Source organism: Magallana gigas, chromosome 1 (genome assembly GCF_963853765.1).
Source record: "Magallana gigas chromosome 1, xbMagGiga1.1, whole genome shotgun sequence".
Lineage (NCBI taxonomy): Eukaryota > Metazoa > Mollusca > Bivalvia > Ostreida > Ostreidae > Magallana > Magallana gigas.
In genome coordinates, this window is record NC_088853.1 from 64,809,674 (window position 1) to 64,833,673 (window position 24,000).

Consider the following 24,000-nt stretch of genomic DNA (forward strand, 5'->3'; position numbering starts at 1 on the left):
CCCAGTAGTAGTGCAGATACCCTTGTTACTGAGAAGTAACCTGGTAAAGGCTCACCAGGTAGCACGGAGACCTTGTGCTTGGGCACTTGGTTAGAGACTTTGGTTTGGGTCACAGGTCTAAGACATCTAATTGAGACGGTGCTCGGTTTCATCCATAGCCTGGTCCAGGAAGACCAAGATCTTGTAAATACGTTGTGTCAATCTGTTTTGTTCTCCGAGGTCTGATTCTACGCAGACCCTTATCCCATAGTAACGTCAGACAGATAGTCTACCCCCTACACGTTACAATATGAGGTTCGCCTAGAAGTGTTTTTCAACAAGCTCCAAATACAGCAGAGACCCTCCAAGACGTTTCTTGTGAGATAAATGAGTTTCTGGATGATGAAGAGAAGGACGTGACCCACATAGGGACCCCAAAAGCCAGAAGATTATCTCTTTCCAAGAAAAGAAAAAAAGGTACTGGTAGACATGGTTTCGCAGCTGACAGGTTAAAGACTTATTCTTCAAAAGGCATTTGGGATTTATTAAAGTGAGAGAGGGTGGTATGTTTCTGTACATATTTTAAATCCAATATATGATGCACATGTTTTGTGTCATATTACACAATTCAGTGACGATTTCTTCTTTTGATAATTGGTGTGCATTTACTTAATATGTTTTACTTATTTACAGACGAGTGCAAAGTTATTGAAAAAGAAGTGATCACTTTAGATGACAAAGATCAATGTGTATTTAACACAAGTAAGATATATTGTGTGTTCATATTATTAACATTATGAATGCTGCAGATTGGAATAGATTAATATATTCAAATTCCTAATTAGTTCAATGAAAATCAAAAAGAAAATCTTTTTGAATGATTTTGAAGCACTAAATGTTTGAATATAATTACTTTGCTGATGTTAGGGCTTAGTTAATTTAATCATATTACTATGCTAATCAACTTTCAGTTTCCGATGTAAAAGGCATTCTGAAGAAGAAAAGAATCCATCAGTCAAGAAAAGAATTCAATTTTCTGATATATATATATATATATATATATATATATATATATATATATATATATATATTTCATATCCGCAAGAGGACATACACAATGTTGTACCCAGGTATGCTAGAAAAATTATATTGATTTCTGAAATTGTATACGTATTATAGGTTCAGTACTGCCATGTATGCTCTTGCTAGCAGTAATATAAAAAGCTTAGTTGGGTAGTTTTCATTTACTCAGTGGTTAGAGCATTGTGGGTTCTATGAATTTTCCTTTTTTCTAGAAAACTTCTTTTTAATATTATTTATTTTTTTAACAGAAAGTTAAAATTTGTGTAACTACATGTATATTCATACAAAATGATTTGTCTCTAGAGGAGTCTAAGTTCTATTGAAGTTATGTTTTTTATGATGCACAGCGCTACAAGAGGTGAGAAAACTTTGGAGTTTGGAAAGAGGTACAGGATATATAGTTGGGAAAGTTTCCAACTTCAATGTTACTGATACTGACATAAGATCTCTGTAAGGCACTTGATGGGTGACTGATCAGGTCTGAATTTTCTGTTCTACAGTCAATTCGATACATTAATACTCTTATTCCTACAGGTTGTGGATGCATATATAGCAAATATTGTACAAAAAGAGATTAAAAAGGGCAAGTCTGTTTCATTGTATCCCTAAAAAACAATGAAAAGTTTAGTAGAAGGGACATTTTCTGTTGATTAATGCAAACAAAAGGTTTGTGTCACGTTTGTGTTATATAAATATGCTTAAATTAAAAAAAAAACCCACAATAATATGCCAGACTTAGTTTTCATGAAATAATTTGCATGCTTGTATTTTATTATATTATTATAATATGATAAACACTTTTGCTTCTATAATATATTGATCATTTTATAAACCTAGTATAAGTTGTAAAAGGACAGTACATACCTATTATGTATGTCAATTTAAATAATCACTAATTAAAAATATAAATAATATGATGACGTGTGTTGAAAGAGCCAATTATGGTTTGATGAAAGTGAAAAATGGGTAAAAATTGTGGAAGAGTATGCCGAGTTAAATTTTGGGTTAGTAGGTAGAGAAACCAGATTGAATGATTTTTTTTCAAGCATTTGTCAAGCTTTTATATAAAAAAGCAGTGTTAATTAGAAGCTATGTATGATTGCATTTTGTCATTGGGATAACTAAATGTAATTAGTGTTACTTTGTCATTTTTCGCTTTTGCAGATCATTTAAAGACTTAAACTCAATATTCTTTTTTTCATCTTTGTAAATAAGAAAGATTAATATATGAAAGATTAAGGATATTCTAATTCCTTGAGATGTTAAATACATAAAATTTTAGTTTAAAAGTCATTGGCGTTACTAAAACTGTCATTGGTGTTACTATCGAGTCACTGGAGTAATCAGCCTTATAACTGTTTTTTCATCTGAAACTTTATGTATTTAGTGGTTTTTAAATAATAATAATTAATGTATTGAAATTCTGGATGGATTGTATGTTTTGGTCATAATTGCCGTTTTTATGTTTAAACATATTGAAACATTAATGTCTGACATGATTGTCTCAAATTCATGTCAAAACTGTAAAAATAAACTAACTATCATAACTAAATGCTGTAAGTTTTTATTCTTTGTTAAGTCCTATTAGTAAACATTTATTTGTACCTTAAATTTAATTTGAAACAAGTAAAAAGCTGTCAATGTGACAGCAAACCGGGTTTTCTTTTATGTGAATTGTATCAATAATCCATGTCAACCCGTATCCAGTGAATTGGAATATCCTATATACAATATTTTGCCAAAACATAACCAAGTTTAAAAGCTGGTATTTTTTCATAAATAATCAGAAATCAAAATCCTAGCAATGTGCACACCTTTGTTAAAGTACAGTTGATATGCAAAAGAACAATATCCTTTCTTAAAAACTGTAGGAGGAGTTATCCGTACAATAAGGGTACCATAGATGCAATATTTTGCCAAAACATGACTAAATTCAAAAGCTGGTATTTATTTCATAAATTATTGGAAATTAAAATTCTAACAATATGCACACCTTTAATATAAGTACAATTGATCTGCAAAAGAACAACTTCCTATCTTGAGAACTGTAGGAGGAGTTATCCGTACAACTACGGTACCACATATGCAATATTTTGCCAAATAATGACTAAGGTAAAAAGCTGGTGTTTATTTAATAAATTATCGGAAATCAAAATCCTAGCAATAGGTCAAAAGCTGGTATTTTTTCATAAATAATCGGAAATCAAATCCTAACAATATGCACACCTCTGATATCTGACGATTATCTGAAAAGGAACAACTTCCTATCTTGACAACTGTAGAAGAAGTTATCCGTAAAATGAGGGTACCATATTTGCAATATTTTGCCAAAAATGACTATGTTTAAAAGCTGGTATTTTTTTCATCAATTATCGAAAATAAAAATTCTAGCAATATGCACACCTCTGATATACATACAATTGATCAGCAAAAGAACAACTTCCCATCTTGAGAACTGTAGAAGGAGTTATCCAAATTCAGCCCAGAACCACGTTCTGTAATGGGGATTTCAAAACCTAAACAGACTCTAAGAAAAAAGGCCTATCCTCAGCATTATGCCAAAGACGAGGTACTGACAAATTAATGTATATGCATTAAAACAATATTATGGTAAGGTTTTATAATAAAGTCTGAATGAGATATGTTAAATTGAATAATGTAAATCAAACTTAAAATATGTGAACTCACTGCAAATAAATTAATAAAAGGGGTATGGTCATGATTTTGGACAAATTGTCCTTTGCTGTTTTTATTATTTAAAATGCTTTAGAAATGCATTTCTAATGATCAAATGAAATTTGAGAGTCAGTCATTAAGTTATAAGCAAGCAATACAGAGCTTACACTTCTTTGTCATGTAAAGATGGTTTGTGCCCTGTCTTTTTTTTTTTTGAATGTTTACATAGGGTTAATATACCGCTAAACAAATTTTATAAGGTGATTTGTCTATTTTCTTATTCATTTTAAGCATAAAAAAACTAACGTTTAAAACATTCATTTACATGTAAGGCCTGCAACAGCGCAACTGGTAATTAGTTTTCCAAATACAATTACATAAGATAAGATATATATCATTGCCACACTTCACTTAAATAAATTATGAGTATTTCTAACATTATACCTACAATTGCTATTATTATTCAATGAATAGGTCATCATAAAAGCTGGCAAACTTTTTCCATATTTATGGAAGCTATGACATCAGAATCATTAGTGTCATATGTAAAAGCCACTAGAGAATCATTTCCTCCCTCATTACTTGCCTTGTACCAGTGGTACTTTGGTGTTCGTAACCCTAACTACAAAGTTATGGCCGAGGTAGTTTTTACTTATTGCCTCGCCCTCCATGTATTCAGAGCCGAGATCAGACGACACAATTCACGTGCTATCAATGCCACCAAAAACAAGGTTTTCGCCCCTCTTAGTTGGCTTTAACATGCCGATATACATTGAGACATATATTAGAGACTCCTTTCTTCGTATTCAATGTCCCGACAAACTTAGAAAGTTTCTTGAAGACAATGAGTTCAACAGTGTGTTTGGTACCGCGTCAAAGGAAGAAAGGGGAGATTTCATCATAGAGGCAAAGAACAGAAGAACCAATATGTAGATACCCATAGGGGTTCCAGACAACAAGTGGCTTCATGTCTGTATGTGTATAGACAAACTGGAAAAGGTAAATAAGGAAAACATAAAGATTTCATTTTTATTTTTTTTTTATTTTTTGATGTATTTGTTTTCATTCATTCATGCATCCTTACTGTTACGCTTGTGACCTTAAAATTTTTCGCCTTCTAAGACAGCGTGGGGTCGGCAATAGTGCCAGCAAGATAAGAGCAAATATTCAGGAGCAACACAGTGAAGTCTGGTTACAGAAATCATCCAGTACATGACAGACTGCCAAGGATTTTCACTTGCAGCTGCAACTGGACTTATCTTGCCGCCAAGACATGAGGAGCCACCGACCCTAGCTCCTGTACCTCAGTGTCGCTGGCTGGTGCAAGTGTATGCCCAGGATGTAATGCAGCGGATTGGAGAAGTGAAAACAAACATCAGCTCCCTGCTTGGAAACATCCTGAAAATTGATTCCACCAAAAAGGTCGTTAAGAAACTGGCAGGTGAAAGTTCAAAGACAGCAATGTTGGCCACTAATGTTGGCAATGAGTATTGTCAATCAATTATGTCCGTCCTTACAACTGGTGAAGGCTTTGGACTAAGTCCAATGATTCATGGCTTGATCAGGCGTTACAAAGAGGCAGAAGCTCCACCCCCTCCTCTCCTCTATGTTGACAGAGATTGCTGTGGGAATAATCAAATGAAAAGATTGTTTTCTGACTGGCCGGCGCTGTCTATACGATTAAACATCTGGCACTTCATGAGACGTCTGCCTGTTGGCTGCACAACAGATGCCCATGCAGTTTATCCACTTTTATGTCTCGGCTCAGCCAGTGCATTTACGTGTGGGATCCCGAAGATGTAGAAGCTTTGGTAGCTGCGAAGAAGTCTGAGATGGAAGCCATGCATGTGGAAAATCAGACGGATGATGATGTTTTTCGCAACATAAAGACCAGTGAATTGGCCATGCACTGTAGGAGAACAACTGCACTTGGCTATATTTATCCCAGGTAATAAACTTCCAATGTTATCATCACATAGATTTATTCAAAAGTAATATTACGAGTTAATGTTGTAATGTATTTTTCATTGTATTTAATTTTGATTTTGTAGGTACGCTTGCGAATGCCACCCTGTTTCAAGCATAACTGTTAGATGGCCTTAACATGCCACTACCACTTCATCTTCTGAACCACAAACGTACAATGGTCTTCTCCGCCATACTGCAAACTCACTTGGAGAAACTGACTGCAAACTCACTTGGAGAAACTGTCTTTGGAAAAAAGATGGTTCCATCATATACTGCCCCTCACAAATATACTGGTAAGCAGCACATGGTTTTGTTAATATTAATAGAAGTATTAAAATTCATTACTCTGGCTTTATTGCCAAAGTAAATCATTTTTTTTTTCTCATTTGAAATGAAAGATATGCTGTAGTTTATTTTTATATTTATTAATTTTCATTTTAAGTTTTATTTTAATTCTCAAAATTATGATATTTTCATATACCACATTAAGGTAACAATTCTTTATTTTCATGTTAAGGTGAACTCCTTTGAGTAGAATATCTCTACAGCCAGACAGGGAAGGTGCTGCAAGATTTTGACCATGATGATGCGGAGGAAGAGGTAGAGAAGAAGCAGGAGGGGGATGTAGAGGAAGAGGACGACGAAGGATTTTTTATTCAGACATTTGGTGTTTTTTTGTCCATACTGTTTCCCGTATTTTGTTAATGTTTATCCTTGCATTTTAAGTTTTAGTTTAATCAAACATTTAAATTGTGGTTTTATCCGTTTTGATAATTGAGTACCATTCTATAAGAATACATTAATAAAAAAGAAATAAAACCCATCTTTACCATCAAAACAAAACTTCAATTGCTCATATTTATCAATTTACAATGTCATTTTCCTTCAGATCATGGAAACTACAACTGACATTACCACAGATCAAGTCAACAAATTCCTACAACCAGAGATTACAGAAATTGCTGTCATTAAGACAAAAAAAAATAAAACAGTTTCTGTTCAAGGCTCCATTGTAAAGATAATTCATGTACTGAAAAATATAATCTCAATTTTAGACAATACCCACAACATTAATCTCTATAATTCTCAACAAATAAACAATGGAGTATATAGACAAGCCAGAGGTGAACTCATGAGGTGATTGGGTCAGCACGTGCGATTTTCGCGGCATAAAGTTAAGATTTCGCAATTTTTAACCGGGTTTTCCAACGGAAAATCCGGTTTTTAAAATGGTGAAAATGGCGGGCGGGCGGCTGTCAAAAGGGTACCCTCATTGCATGGATAATTCCTCCTACAATTTTTTTAAAAAAGGAAGTTGTTCTTTTGCCGATCATTTGTACATATATTAGAGGTGTGCATATTGCTAGGATTTTGATTTTTGATAATTAATGAAATAAACACCAGCTTTTGAACTAAATCAATTTTTGGCAAAATATTGCATATAGGGTACCCTCATTGTACGGATAACTCCACCTACCGTTTTCAAGATAGGAATGTGTTCTTTTGCAGATTAATGTTAATGTTACAGATATCGATGATGAGCATATTTCTACGATTTTGATTTCTGATTGTTTATGAAATAAATACCAACTTTTGAACTTAGTCATTTTTTGGCAAAATATTGCATATAAGGTACTCCATTTCACTGGATACGGGTTGACATGGATTATGGATACAGTTCACATAAAAGAAAACCCGGTTTGCTGTCACATTGACAGCTTTTCACTTGTTGGAGAAAGTTTCAAGATGGAAGGTTGTCCAAAATTGTCAGCGGTCATTAATGCAGACAGTAACACCAGCAACACTAAGTTATGTTGGAGCATGGGAGGCGCAGGAAATATTGCGGACTGTTCTACTGGGATGGGATGCGTAATGCGTGACTAAAAAGTTACGGGAAGTTCTAGCGTTAAAATGGGACTTCATTATCAAGTTCATCGGAAACCGTGCCGAATATTAAGGATTACGGACAGACATGGGAAAACGTGTTATCGTGAGTACATTTAATTAGAATGTTTTATTGTTAAAATGATTTTCCTGTGGATTAGGTGAGGCCTTGTCACGAGATTAAACAAAAGTATATCTACATCATTTTGGATGATTCTAAGTTTTTTATAATTGTAGAATGTAGCCAATGTTTATTGATGCTTTTTGGAAATGGGGTGATTTGTTATAATTAAGATTAAGGCTAAACAAAGTAATACGTTGGGATTCAGCGCTTCGGAAAACCCGTGAGGAATTTTTTGGTCACATGTGTAATGACGTATTGAAATTGAATCAATATAACTGGGGGAAGGTTTGCATGAATGAATGCATTTTTACTATGGACTTTACTATTAATTCAGAGTCCAAGATAATAACATTATGCGGATAGTAGAATGGTCTATCATTAAAATAATGAAGGTCATACGAACCCAGTTAAACGATAGAATGCATGCCATATAGCTGTAATGTAGCAAAGAAAATACGGTATCCTAGATAAAGTCCATTTTCCACTGTTTACCATGAACAATCCAAAAAGTTCTGAATTAATTTTATATATTTTGGAAAAGTCATCTGTATTGAGAGCACATCTTTTTTGTTTTATGCTACTGCTTATTATTAGAATTTTTTAACATGGATATGTAAGATAGGAAAATTTATATTTGTATTTATATAATGCTTATTTTATTATGTTTATTATAGGTCTTATATTGTGGGGAATCCTTTCTGTGTTCACCATTGTATTACTGATCCCGAAAAAGTGCTTCAGACGGTGAATGAATCATTATCTACCGGAGATCAATTCAGATCAGCGCCAACCGGATCCCTCCAGTCTCCCACCAACATCTCTTAACCTTCTGGACATCAGCCAATTCCCTTTATTGCAAAACACTCCAATGTCAGACCCTTTCAATCTTACCAGTCCCTTAAGACGGTTACCCTTGCTTTTCAACACATTGATGTCATCACTGGAAACTACTCTACTTGTATCTTCCAGAACTGTTATCCGTCATAAAGAATGTAAGAGGGGGGAAACAGAGGGTTTAAAGGAATTAGCACGTAATTTTAGGGAAAAGAAGGCGGACATCCTAGAGGTAGATTAAATAGGAAATGTGGTGAATTCATTGACGGAGAAAAGCATGTTTAAGCTCTTGGAACTGACTGGAGGGGTGAAGTTAATTTTACGAGGCCGGGTCTAATTTGTTCTGCTGATTTTTAAAATTAAGTTTTTAAGATGAATTTTTACTGAAATCATTATTATTTTAAAATAAAAAAAATTAGACATGTCCCACACCGTTTGTTTAAAGTTTGTTAATTTATAACATATGACCCTATGGGATTTTGCTTGAAATGTATCAATTTTGCACAATTTTTTTTTTACCTTTTGCCCTAGGGATTACTTTACTTTTTCTGTTCTAGTTATTGCTAAAAGGCATCAAATGGTCAAATAAAAAACCCTTTTACCTACTGGTTTGTTCCTGGGGTCGTATCAAAGATGTTTTGTGTATGCCCAATTTCCCAGATTTGTCAGATAATGGCAATTTTTATATGGCAAAGGCGGAAATGGTGATCTTTATAGTATTATTTAAACATTCAGACATATTTAAGTAATAAACAAGTATTCCTTTTAAAGGAATTATCGGCAATAATGATATATTGATAGCTAGAATCAATCAACATGATCAGTTTGATGTAAAATAATTTAAGAAGTACTGTATTTTAACAAAATATAGAATATTTTGAATCTCTACACCATAATTTAATCATTATAAAACGTAAAAAAAAATTAATTGTGAAATAAATTAGGGGAAAGTCGTTCGTAAACTCCTTGTCTAGTGTTATATTTTTAACGTAATTATTAAATGTTTATGTATCTTCTTCTTCAGAATACTGAGTATGGCTCTTCAAAGAGCATTAACACGTATACAAAGAAAGAGTTGTATTAAAATAATTTAATGCGACTTAAAAACATTGAATGCCATCATAACTTGCTATTGAGGTCGCATTTAACGTAACCTTGTTTTTAAATCAAGCCGTCTTCCTAGCTACTATTATACAACATCAATAGATCGAGGTCAGTTAATGGAGCATCTTATGATTGAGGTCAGTTCATCGAATTCACTGAATGAATCTCTCGATCGAAATTCTTATGCGTGAGACAAAATGTGCATTCTTGAATTAACGGATCGAACTGTATTTTATGTATGTTTGCATCTCTTAAGGTAAATAAATTGAAATAAAACTGAGTGAAATGTTATATAAAATACTAAACCAAACTTCAAGTTTTTATAAGAACTACTTATGCAAGCGGAATGTGTGCGCACGTGGAAGCATTTGCCGGATGCCTCATATGGACACAACTGTGATCGGCCGAAGCCGATCACAATAAATATATAACATCACATATTAAGGATCATTAATATAAAATACATGATTACTGTCTTAGAATATATGAATTGATTAAACTATACATGTATTTAGGCGGGTTAAGAAAAACGAAAGAGGGTTAGATCACTTGCTGAACCCTCTTCACGTTTTCGACCCTAGCCCAAATATAGCTTATACTTCGAGACATTTATGTTTATTCCACAATATATAATATCAATGTTACGCATCAACGAGCTATTAACTAGCAACGAGCTATTAAATCTGTCATTTGATCACGCCCCAACCAAAATTATCACCTCAGAATTCTCAAATAATGATTCCTTATTCCTTATATAGCACCGTTTTACTGATTTCCGAAATGGGAAAGCATGAATGAGCTTTACTTTTAGTAGGCGAATTATACTTCCGACTAATATTCTTACGCATATGTGAGAAAACGTGATTTCAATCATTATGTATGTAACTTTATATCATGGTAAACGGATAAGATTACCGCTTTAGTAATCTACGTCTAATTTAAATAAGGTTGTCACTGCATAGTAAATAAAATAGTGCAAGGCGCAATACGTGCGCAAATAGTTACATTTGCCGGATGTCTCATATGGACACAACTGTGAACGGCCGAAGCCGATCACAAAAAGAGTTACAGATTTAAGAACGCGCAGTTCAGACAGTTCTTAACAATTTAATAATGAAATTACTACACTTAACTATACTAGAACTACCAAAATAAACAATACTCAATATACTTAACTGAACCGCGAAACTTATGATCTAAAGAATACTAAAGCTACTGAACTGAACAATAGTAAAACTACTGAACTGAACAATGCTAAAACTACTGAACAATGAAACTTCTGAACTTAACAATGAAAGAACTTAACTAGACTAAACTGAGACTACTTAACTGAGCAGCGAAACCCTCATTAATTGACTTCCTGGGCAAGACAATCACAGTATGCGGAGGCTGTTATACTGCTTCCGTCTGGAAAAAATGTACAGTTAATGGACTTAAAGAAGAGTTTTTGTTTATGTACTAGAAATATTGTATAGGTCAAAGGTTGTGTTATAGACTACATGCATGTTTGTTTGGATACTGTTAATTAATTCTTTAATTTATGGACTGATAAGAAAAAAAATCAACTTATTTTTTTTAATTTCATTTAAGTAGTCAAATAAATGACATGTTAAAACCACAAAGCCTGCATTTTAATTACAGGGAGCATTCCAATTCTTGAGGGAATACTTTCAAGACCAGGAATTGTCCATTTTTGATTGTAAGCTAGATCCATATTCATTCTTTTAAAAGAGAGAATAAACAATCAAGTGAAAGTAAGAATCCGCACTGCATGTTTAGAACTGTATCAACATTTGTATGAAAAACAATATCTTACTTTAGATCGGCATCAGGTAGTCCATCTTGTTGAATGTGTGCGATACACAGGTCCATGATCTGTAATTGTTTTGAATGGTTTTACTACATGTACCTAGTATAGTCATGGTAAGCAAGGAGGCTGATACACAACTGACAAATATCATAAACATGTGAAAGGTACATACATGTATACCTCCAATTATATGCAATATTTTTCTGACAATAAGTGCAGATGAACAATTGTAGCCCTGTACAATGAACTAACTGACAATGTCCCAGGACGGTAAAGGTATGAGCTTGATATAGAGGATGTGATAAAGCCATCAGTGAGTGCAAAATGTTATAGTACCGACTCCAACAAAGCAAATCATTGCATGTAAATTTGGAATTACAGAAAAAGAAGGCAATGTTTTAAACTGAATTGTGTATAGAAAATGTTTTCATGTTTCTAGATCGCAACAAACTAGCAAAATGTTATAAATTGTTCCAGAGGAAGAGAAATGGAAGTTTGTACAGTGACATCATTTTGTCAATGTTATGCAAGAAATCGAGAGTCTTTGAACTTAGCTTTAGTGATTTACGTTAAAAGGTTTAATGGAAGTGTGACATAACGATTTTTAAAATATTAGATACATTTGCATTAACTACCACTCTGCCCCCCCCCCCCCTTTCAGTTACAGTGCTGCTATCGTGAAAGTTGACTAAAACTATTATATTCTATATCCTGCAAAAAAGCTCTATCCTTTCCTATCCCATACCTTCAAAATATAGGAATGCGGGTTAAATGAAACGAAATTTAAGAATTAAATGATTTTATCAATTAATGTAGTACTCATAATGAATAATTAAATCTTAAAACCGAATATTCTTCGAGCGGGATAACTTACTTACCTGTGCTACGGTAAAATTAAATCGTACGCGGGATGGACACAATAACGTAAACAAACAGGTAAGCGATTTGATTTTTGATTTTATTATATTTATGCATAAAAAACAGATAAATAACTTCGATGCACTTATTGAGGAACTGTTTAGTCAAATATTTTTATCAAATTATTTTCTTATCACATATAACTGAGCGTAAGTATTAATCGAGCGATTCGTTAGGCGATAAATGTAAACACGATCTGGAAATAAATAGTTCTTTTAGGAAGTTTATATCGTTTATAGTTTAACCAATTGAAGTTATTTCTCAAGCATAAATTCTTAAGCATTTATAGCTAGCTAACTTTTATTAATTCGATATGTTCAGGTTAATATCGGACAGAAATATGCGTTCCTGTTTTTGGGCATCGAAGAAATTATATGAAACGTGAAGCAATGTCTGTTTCTTGTATACATGTTTATCTTTTAAAAACCCGATTTGGTCGTTTTTAAATTCCAGCTTTTATTACTTTGCAGACTTTAAATGAACTAAATACAGAAATCTATTTCTGACGTTGTCAGATGTTGCATTGAATTATCGCAGTAACTCCGTACTTGCGTACGAATTGACAAAGATGTAGCGCCGAGGTAGCAAGGGACAGTTTCGAATAAAGTACCCGTCAATATTTTTGTAAAATTGAGAGTTGCTGTACTTGAAGGCTTATGAGTGTTGCTAAAATTCATGAAATAATTTTTAATGATTTTCATTAGTTAGAGGGATGTCTGTTGTTGAAATTGATATGCAATATGTAGGCCCCTTGTGTTAGGTACATAAGAATCAGAAGTAAAATGCGAAACTTGCGGCTATGACTGTTGTGCTGACTTTACACAGTGAAATTGCAAGTTACAGACGGGAGGTAAAATAACACGAAAAGTAGGTGGATGGGACATTGTAAACTATACACCGGTAAGTTTCTGACATGTGATAGTGCAACATGCACGCGGCACGGAAGGTCAACCCTCTGCAGGGAATTAGCTGGGGGAGGTCTAAAAAGCTGAAAAATCATGAAAAATTAGCAAAATATGAAAGGGTCAAAATCTCATAAAAACCAGTATGGAGAGAATTTTACAGATTTTGACTAATAATTTTCTTCAGAAATTGGTGATTGGCCTTATAAAGAGTGAATTAAAGGCATTTGTGCTGAATGGGAACTGAGGAAATTCTAGTTACAGGGTTCCGAAGACATGCATCCCTAGGCTACAATGAATTGTATAAAAAAAACTGTCCCATGCCACCTTCAAGACTACATGGTATTTTCACATTTCTCCTTTAACTGTAATTTTGAGTGGATTTTGTACCATAAGTAATACATTTTGTGAAAATGGATGATTTTCTTGGCTATAGATGTCATTACATGATTTATTAGCTAAAATATTCAAGGGGAGTAACTCCCTCTTAAATGTGTAGAATGACCACCACTAGAGTAAATTGGCTAAGAGAGTAGGCATTTCCTATCCTGATGACAATTAATAGGCTTAAGTTAATTACTGAGATAAGAATAAATACTTTAAAACAGTTTTTATCAATTAAATCATTAAATTTATGAATTTGCAGCCATTTTGCTGTCTGATTTTATGAAATAACATTAAGCCGCCTGACTTATATACCCCAATTTTTTTAAAACAGCATATTTTTATTTCAAATGAACTTTACATGTAGACAAATGCAGTTATCAAAGTATACAATGTGTCAAAAAACACAAGTTTTTGCTCCTTCCTATCAAAAAATGGTATTTTAGATATATTTACAGAATTGAAAAAGCAACCCCCTTTTTCCAATGGACTCCATTACCATTACATGTAGGATATGTAAATGTACATTTGACCTTGAAATAACATCTACTATGATAATTACTCTTGAAATGAATAAAAAACAACATATTTTTACCCTTTTATTGTATATATGCATCAAAAATGTAGATAAACATGTAAAATTTGAACATTTTTCATGGAATTCTCATCCGTCCCCAGGTACCCCAGTGTGTTTGAATTTCATTTTAATTAAATGCACACATCACACTTGTAGGTCTTACTAATTTAGCAAAGTTAAAAGGAGACTAGAAACCAGAATATGTAAGATATCCACTAAATATGATTATAGGCTTAGTTTTTCATGAAAACAAGAAATCACATGTAGGACGACATGACTTTTTGTGAATAAAAATGCTACAAATCATCCATTTACCAAAAAAGATCAATTTTAAATATCAGTGATGGTTGTTTTCAAATATGTGTAAGAAATGACTCGAGGAAACTGCCAAAAGTTTCATAATATTAGGTTAAAGTGTTCAAACTAATCCTTCTTGTGAAAATCAAAAGATAGGGGGAGGGTCTACATGTAGAGGGATTTCTAAGTGATGTGATGCTTTTATCATGATGATATCAAGCAAATGTATGAAGTATTGAATAAGGTTTCTTATTTAAGGGGGTTGAACAACAGTTGACCTCTAAAAGATTAGGTAAAGATGCTCTATTTATGGAGAGCCCTATGAATCTGTGTTAAATAGAGGAAAGTGGAAATGGTGGGTTCACTTAAATGGCCATATTTTTGTTAAACCTCAATGGAATTGTCAAAATGTGGTGTACTTTTTCTCAGAATAGCATAAGCCTTTTGATTTTAAGACAAGATGACTTTTCAGAAAATGTTAGTGTATGTTAAAGGTAGCAAGGGACAGTTTCGAATAAAGTACCCGTCAATATTTTTGTAAAATTGAGAGTTGCTGTACTTGAAGGCTTATGAGTGTTGCTAAAATTCATGAAATGATTTTTAATGATTTTCATTAGTTAGAGGGATGTCTGTTGAAATTGATATGCAATATGTAGGCCCCTTGTGTTAGGTACATAAGAATCAGAAGTAAAATGCGAAACTTGCGGCTATGACTGTTGTGCTGACTTTACACAGTGAAATTGCAAGTTACAGACGGGAGGTAAAATAACACGAAAAGTAGGTGGATGGGACATTGTAAACTATACACCGGTAAGTTTCTGACATGTGATAGTGCAGCATGCACGCGGCACGGAAGGTCAACCCTCTGCAGGGAATTAGCTGGGGGAGGTCTAAAAAGCTGAAAAATCATGAAAAATTAGCAAAATATGAAAGGGTCAAAATCTCATAAAAACCAGTATGGAGAGAATTTTACAGATTTTGACTAATAATTTTCTTCAGAAATTGGTGATTGGCCTTATAAAGAGTGAATTAAAGGCATTTGTGCTGAATGGGAACTGAGGAAATTCTAGTTACAGAGTTCCGAAGACATGCATCCCTAGGCTACAATGAATTGTATAAAAAAAACTGTCCCATGCCACCCGACATTTTAGCGCCCATCAATGTTATGCACCCCATTCTTGATATAATACTTATTCTTAAATGGTTTAACTCGTAAAACATATTAAATTGACATTGAAAATACATTGTTAAGCCAATTTTCGTTTCGTTTCGCAAAATAACTCTGATATTTATACTCGAATCTGATTGGCTACAGGATGCAGGATAGGATAGGATAGGATAGAACTTAACTTTTATATTTCTATCATGTATCGTGCATCCTGCATCCTAATGATCCTATCCTTGTCAAATTTCACGATAGCAGCACTGTAGAACCCTGGCCTAGGAATTACAATATATACACTTTAAATGGAGGGCGCCAGATTATTTTAAGAAGACAATTTTAGTTCACTGAAGTCATTAAGCTGTATCTACTTTTTAGATTCGAGGATGAATTTTGGTTTTCAACAAAACAAAACAAAATGAACAAAACAAAACACACACACAAAACATTTACGTTTCTAAAGGCTTTATTGCACTTTTACAGTTTGACAAAGGAGGACATTCTACAATGTAATATGATTTTTAGCCGGGCGTATTGCTCAAAGAGCAATAGCCGGCTATTGTCAGCCTGTTCAAGGCGGAAGCTGACCGCAACACCGCCATACGCACTTAAAAGAGTGCATGGTAACTCAGTACTAATCATTGCTGCTTAGTTGAATTGTATTTAAAATTCTACCCTGTTTAATATAGTAAAGAAAATGAAAACAAAGAAGCATGTTTGTATAGACTTTTTTTTCATTTGAAATGTATGGAAGATTTGAATATTACTGCTCCACATGCACACTCTGTATAGTATGTATTTCAATGTTCATGCGCATACAGAAATAGTACCAGAAGTAAATGAATTTTAATTTAAATTCATGTACACATATGAGATATAATTTTGAATTTCAAAATTTCAAATGTTCAAAAGTGATATAAATAACACTTATGATTAATATAGACATGCTTACGTTTCGAATAAAAAAAATCATGTACAATGCGTAGTAATATCAAAACATAAACAAGATAGCGTGGGTTTGAGAAAGCGAAAGTGTCCAGAGAAGATTTTGAGCAGATATTCATCATTAGAAGGAATTCAGTAAACAACAACTGCGTAAAAAGATCAAGAATTAGAGAGAAGTTGACATGGTAAATATTGCTTTTCTTATTTATGGAGCTAATCTAAGTTTTGAGCTATAAAAGATATATAACATGTAGTTCCTCGGCAGGCACAGGCAATGTTTACAAGATTGATATACATTTTTACTTTGCGCGTAAAAATGATTAAGTTTTTCTAAGATTATTTTTGATAGTTTACTAAACATCCACGGCATACATTTTTGTAGAAAAAAGATGTTTCAATACTGGCATAGTCATTTTTCAATGTTTACAAATTAAGGTCACGTGATCCCCACTAGAGCTTTAAGATGTACCCTCTATATATAGAACGGTGTTTTCCAACAAATTTCTTTACTTGATCGGCTATCGTCGCATCATTTTGCACAGACTATTACAGTATTTGTATTAATTTTCCTTATCTATCAGTTATTAGAAACCTTGATTATTGATTAATAGGTTTGACTAAGGTCATACGAGTACATTTTTTTTTAGATAATTCATTATATGGAGAAATGATTAAGAAATTAACTTGTATGATAAATGATCCTTAAGACAGCGGAAATCTGACAAAGATAGGAATTGAAATCTTGGAGAAAACACAATTTTGAAACTTGGAGATAATTAAAAATTGAAACTTGGAGGGAAATTTGAAAAAACTTTGAGAAATTGAAAATTGGAAACTTGGAGATCATGAATTGTCTTGTATCTGTTACATGCATGTAAATCTTGGAGGGAAGACATATGTTATTGAAACTTGGAGAAAATAGAAATTGAAACATGGAGAGAAATTGAAAAACCTGAAGATATTGAAACTTTGAAAACTTGGTGATCATAATTGTCTTTGAAAAAAAAGAATATTACGTGAGATATTGAAGCTTGAACTTTCCATATATTTATGATATAAAATATGGTGGATTTTAAAGTATTGTGCAATGCTGACTATCATCAAGGTGATGAATTTTTGTTTAGCGATTTATCTAGGGGAAGGCAGTGTGCTGCTAATTGTGTTGTATTTCTACTGACAGCATTTGAAGAGAACTATTCTTTTCTTGAATGGTCAAAGGACATATTACACAAAATTTTACATTTTGGGGATTATTTATACTTAAAAACTAGAAATGTTTTGTCTGAAACATTAGATTTCTTACATCCTTCATCGATTCCTTGTCACATGAAATTTGACAATGTGTTTGTTCATTTTCAATTGAAATCAACAATTAGTGGATCAATTTCCTCAGATTTTACAGGCAACTGGCCATTATTGTCATTAGAGATTGCATTTGCAACCCTGTGCAGTGGAACTGCTTCCAAGTTGATGATATTCATATGTGTTGGTACAGCAAATGGAATTGTATTCCATGATTCAAAATATTATTTTTTTGATCCTCATGCACGAGACAAGTTTGGTTTACCTTCAGAGTCTGGAAAAAGTATTCTGAGTGTTCTTGAAAATTTATCTGAGGTTTGTGTTTACCTACGGAAGTTTGCATCTTCTCTGACTGCTTTAAAGCCCCAAGAAATTCAGTATGATTTGCATCATACTGTGTTTAACAAACCCAAAAAAATTTACTGCAAAAGCCATAGTGCAACTAATATTATAACTGTTCCCTACAAGGTGAACTGCATAAATTCAGGAAAGGTCAATGGTGGTCAAAGGAAAAGAAAAGCATCTATTGAAGAAAATGTGTACATGTGCAAAGGAAAGCAAGCAAAATCAACAGAATTTGATCAAAATAGATTAAGATCAACAGAATGTTTGTCCGAGACTGAACATACAACTCCAAATACTGGAGTGTCATTTATAGATAATTGTATTGAAAATCAAACTGTTCGATCCTCTACTCACTTCTCTGTAGATAATGTCTTTGTAAGGGATCACATACAATCTTCAGAACAGTTCACTTTAGATAGAAATGAAAATTTTCAAACCTCTGTTTGTCAAAATGTGTCAGACCAGCCAACAAATTCAACTGAATCTCAGACTCAGTCTCTGCAGGACATTGATTGTATTTACAAGACATTTCAATCAAAAATAGCAGATGGTCATCTGTATGTTTGTACTTGTTGCACACAGACATTTTTCCGCCACTCTGTAAGCATGACCTCATTGGTCAGATTCAAACATCAGCATTTGATGAATGTTTGTTTGTCAAATATTAAGAGTGTAAACAACAATGAATGGATTTGTAAAACATGTTTACTTGCCATTCAACAAGGTAAAATTCCTGCATGCAGTACTGCAAATAATATGAAATTTCCCATTATTCCATAGCAGTTGAATATTACTCATCTAGAGGAAAGACTTATTTCACCAAGACTTGCATTTATGCAACTTAGAGAGCTTCCAAGAGGTGGCCAATTAAATTTAAAGGGTAATGTTGTTAATGTACCAGCAGATGTCAATGCAACAGTAAAACAACTACCAAGAATGTTGGATGACACAGAAACAATACCAGTAAAATTAAAACGAAAACTGTCATATAAACACAGTGTTGCATTTGAGAAAATTAGACCAAACAAAGTGCTTGAAGCTGCAAAGTGGTTAGTTGAACATAGTGATTTATTCAAAAATGAAGGCATAGAAATAAACAATTCTTGGTTTGAGGATGCAAGCAGGTGTATACAAAGTGAAGAAGTTGAAGATAATCAAAACTTAGTAAATGATGCCCCTGAGACACAGAATTTGTTGCAATCTAAGGATGCAAATCAGTCCTCTGATGACTGGACTGAAGAAGATAATTTTCATGACCGACCAACAGGCAATACTGACACTGTTTTACAAGCAATGGATTTTAGGGAATATAACCAAATAATGTCTTTAGCACCTGGTGAAAATCAAACACCCCTTGGTCTATTTCAAGATGTGTATTCTGAGTATTTAGCTTTCCAAACTATATATTGTGGACAAGCTAGACCAGACAATTCGTTAAGATCTATTCCAGTATATTATAGCAATATTTGTAAATGGCTGCGATGTCTATACCAAATATTTTCTATAAACTAAAACGACTTCAAATTAAACAAATTCGTGACAAAGTGACTCTAGCAGTAAGAAAATGTAAAACCAAAGGGAAAAAAATGACTGTGTCTGAAGTGCTATCTCCTAACTTTGTCGACAATTTGGTAAAACAAGATGATGGATTTAGAGTACTGAGGAACTTAAGGGGATCACCACCTTATTGGGAGCAAACAAAGAAAGATGTATTTGCTATGATCAGGCAATTAGGAACACCAACTTGGTTTTGCTCCTTTTCAGCTGCAGAAACAAAGTGGCCACCCCTACTGAAATGTTTAAACAAATTGGTCAAGCAAAAGTCTCTAACTGATGAGGAAGTCAGTGCATTGACATGGGAAGAAAAATGCATTTTGATAAAATCTGACCCAGTAACCTGTGCAAGGTATTTTGAACATAGATTCCAAACATTTCTGGTCAACGTGATGAAAAGCAAAATGAATCCAATTGGAGAAATTGTTGATTTTTTTTACCGAGTAGAATTTCAGCAATGAGGATCTCCACATGTGCACATGTTAATTTGGATAAAAGATGCACCTGAATACAATGGAACAAATCATGAAGAAGTGGCAAAATTCATTGATAAACATGTTACATGCAAAAAAGATGATGAAATATACAATTTAGTTAATTACCAAACTCATAGACATGCTAGAACCTGTAGGAAAAAAGGAAAAGCCATATGTAGATTCAATTTCCCCCTTCCTCCCATGCCTAATACAGTTGTTCTGGATCTTATTCTTGATGAAGAAGAAAAAGCCCTTGGAATTCAGAATTTTCATAAAATTGCCAAAATGTTATCTGATATGAAATCAAATGATACACAGGAATTTGTCATTTTTGATGACTTTCTATGCAAACTAGACATGAATTTGGCATCTTACTTGCAGGCAATACGGTCAACACTGTCTGTCTCCAAAATTTTCTTAAAGCGTACTGTGGAAGAAGTGCGCATTAACAGCTATAACAAAACTTTATTGAAGTGCTGGGAGGCAAACATGGACATACAGTTCATACTTGATCCTTATGCTTGTGTTTCATATATAGTGTCATATATCTCAAAAGGTCAAAGGGGTTTATCAAACATATTATCTGAAGCATGCAAAGAAGCCAAACAAAAAGACATTGATATAAGACAGCAAGTAAGAAGAATTGGTAATCAATTTCTTAGCCATGTGGAAATAGGTGCGCAGGAAGCTGAATACTTGGTTCTTCAAATGCCTTTGAGGAAATCTTCCAGAGAAGTGGTTTCATTGACACAAATGAATTAAACAATAGAACAGTCTTACTAAAACCATATTCCAGTTTAAAAGATATGCCAGAATCCTCAACTAATGTGGAATCAGATAATGCTTTAAAACGCTACAAGAGACGACCAAAACAGATGAGCAAATACTGTTATGCAGATTTTGTTACTTGGTTTGATACATCTCTAGAAAAGTGTAAGAAGCAAGTTGAAAATTGCGAAGGAGAATTGTTGGAGGAAGATTATTCACATGACCTAGAAGATGATATTTTAGCTTCAGCTGAATCAAATGAAGATACAGACAGTTTTTCTCATAATGAGCAGACATTGTTTGAATTTAGAGATGGAACCATTTTGAAGAAGCGCAAAAAGCAGAAGGTATTGAGATACCATACCATTGCACTAAATGTTGATAGGGAAGGTCATTATAGGCAGTTATTGATGTTATTTACAAAATGGAGAAAAGAGGAAACATATCTCTTACATGGCTGTCATACATATGAAGAAAGTTTTACGAAGGTTAAGGATGAAGTGGAGGGAGTTAAAGCTCGATATATGAAGATATCATGTGAAATTGGAGAGGACATGTTGCATGATGTAGATGATATGGATGACTATCAAAGGAATGTTGTCTTGCCTGAAAATGAACATCAAGAAACAATTGATTCTGCTCAGGGTTCTACATTGTCTGATAATTTTGGTTGTTTTGACCCTGGAACAGAAAGTCATTGCACAGGCACAGTATCAAACAATGAATATGATATTGGTCAGGATTTTGGAATAGCACGTAAGCGATTTGAGAATGAATCGTTACCAATGAATGAAATGTCAGATAATAATTACAGGTCATTAGTACAGAGTCTGAATGAAAAACAGAAGCTATTTTTTTACAATGTTTTAAACCATTTCAAAACAAATGAAACGCCCTTGTATACATTTCTTACTGGTAGAGCAGGTGTAGGAAAAAGTGTTCTTTTGCGATCTCTTTACCAAGCTCTTATTAAGTACTTCAATCATAAAGTAGGTGAAAACCCAGATAACCTGAAAGTACTTCTTTGTGCACCTACTGGCAAGGCAGCTCATAACATAGGAGGAAATACAATACATTCTGCATTTGGTATACCAGTTGGAAGAGGATTTGCATTCAAGCCCCTAGATATGCACCAGCTTGATTCTATGAGATGCAAGTTCTTTCATTTGAAAATTGTATTCATAGATGAAATATCAATGGTGGGAAAAAGAATGTTTAATTTCATAAACTTACGGTTACAAGAGATAAAAGGGTGTTGCAAACCATTTGGTGGTGTAAGTGTGATAGTATTTGGAGACTTGTATCAGTTAAAACCTGTAATGGATTCCTGGATATTTACTATACCTCGTGTAGGCATTGAATCTATTGGTGCTAATTTGTGGCAAGACCATTTCACCATTTTTGAATTAGAGGAAATAATGCGTCAAAAAGATGACAAATCATTTGCCCAACTTCTGAATAGGCTACGGGAAGGAAACCATATGATTCCACTGGACATACAGATTCTGCAGTCAAGACTGCTCAATGCACCAAATGCTATTCATCCACCAGACTTAGATTTGATACCTCATTTATTTACCACCCGTGCAGAGTGTGATTTGCATAACTTCCATCTATTAACGAAACTGCCTGATTCTATGAAGGCAGTTGTACACTCAATTGACAGTGTTTCAGGAGATGTTCCATGTTCATTAAAAGAAAAAATATTGAACAAAGTGCCAGATGATGCAGGGAAAACAATGGGACTTCAAAAAAATCTCCATCTTGCCATTGGACCCCCATATGAATTGTGCTTAAATGTAAGTGTAGAAGATGGCTTAACAAATGGGGCATCCTGTTCAATAAAAATGTTCGACTATCGTGTAGATTCATCGCATCATCGTGTCAGTATTGTTTGGGTTGAGTTTGAAAACTCCTCATCTGGCTGCCAATGGCGACAAAAATATTCCAGTTTATATACAACAAATATTCCCCATAGCTGGACACCAATATTAGAGGTTACAAGATGTTTTAACATTCAGCATTACAAAACTTATAATGTTGTTAGACGACAGTTTCCCCTACAGATGTCTGCAGCAAAGATAACAAGGCACAATGATCTACTATGAATAGTGCAGTTTTACATTTTGGAAGCAGGAAAAATGACCATATCCATTATGTTGGTTTAAGTCGTATCAAAAACCTGTCCAACCTCTTTATCAAGGAATTAAACTCCAAAAAGATAAGTATTTGTTCAGATGTCCGAGGAAATGAACCGTATGACAACAACATCACCACTGCAACTCGGGTTACCAGATCTGAGTAAACTGAACAATAATTGTGCACTTGTATGTTTTCATAACTGTCGCTCTTTGAGAAAACATATTGATGACCTTCGTACAGACATTTATTTGAAGCATGTGGATATTCTAGCTTTATGTGAAACTAGAGTATTTGAATCAGACCTAGATCTCAACATTGAAGGACTCTCTTTGTTTTGTGCTGATCAACAACAAAGCAAACATGGAATGACATTGTACTACAAACCAAATATCGTTCAGAACCAATTAATTGCAACCTCAATTAGTGGTATAGAACTACTTATTACAATCTTGGATGTTGCAAATATTTGTTTTATTTATTGTCCTCCAAAATCAGCTACCAATCAGAATTTTGCAAATGTCATGCAATATTTACAGTCAATCATAAATATAACTAAACCAACCATTATAATGGGAGACTTTAATCAAAATGCATTACAAAATTGTTCAGTATTAAACTTCCTTCAGCACAATTACTCATTTCATCAAATTTTGAAATCTCCAACAACTGATTATGATTCTTGTTTAGATCATATTTACATAAATTTCCCCCAAGATCGTCTTTGTCTTTCTGGAACATTAGAATCGTACTATTCTGATCATAAACC